Below are 563 nucleotides of genomic sequence, written 5' to 3' on the forward strand. Positions count from 1 at the left end.
TGTACCGTGAAACCGGTATAATTTTGAAAAATACCATGATATAAATTTTTGGTCATACCGCCCAGCACTAGTCTTAATGCGAAAAAATAAATGACATACTTTGGTTAAAAATTCTCAATGGTAGTGTAAAACAACACCCTTTTTACCTCGTCAAAAACAGCTCTGTTCACAGCGACTCGTTTCGGTGCATTTCTCTTTACATGCTAATGAGCTCTGCTCGCCCCGCCCCTCTCTTCTGTGGAAGAGCAAACGGGATTCACAAAGAATCATAAAAAATAAAAAGAGTATTGCCACTGATTGCCTTGTGGGCAGCGTGCCGACATACAGTGCCACTGCGCTTCGGGTGTCCCGTGTTTGAATCCCGACTCTAGGACCTTTCCCGATTCCTGATGATCCTTTAAAATTTAAATATTATAATCTTAATTTATTTCGAAAGTCTGACAGTTATCATCAGTGTTGAGCACATATTGTAAAGTTAACCCTGCCGGGTTTACATGTTTAAAAATTATTAATAGTTGAAAACATTAGAAATTTAGAAAAGTAATCAAATGTAATCAGTTACA

The sequence above is a fragment of the Sinocyclocheilus anshuiensis genome, unplaced genomic scaffold, assembly GCF_001515605.1.
Source record: "Sinocyclocheilus anshuiensis isolate Anshui unplaced genomic scaffold, SAMN03320099.WGS_v1.1 scaffold130, whole genome shotgun sequence".
NCBI lineage: Eukaryota > Metazoa > Chordata > Actinopteri > Cypriniformes > Cyprinidae > Sinocyclocheilus > Sinocyclocheilus anshuiensis.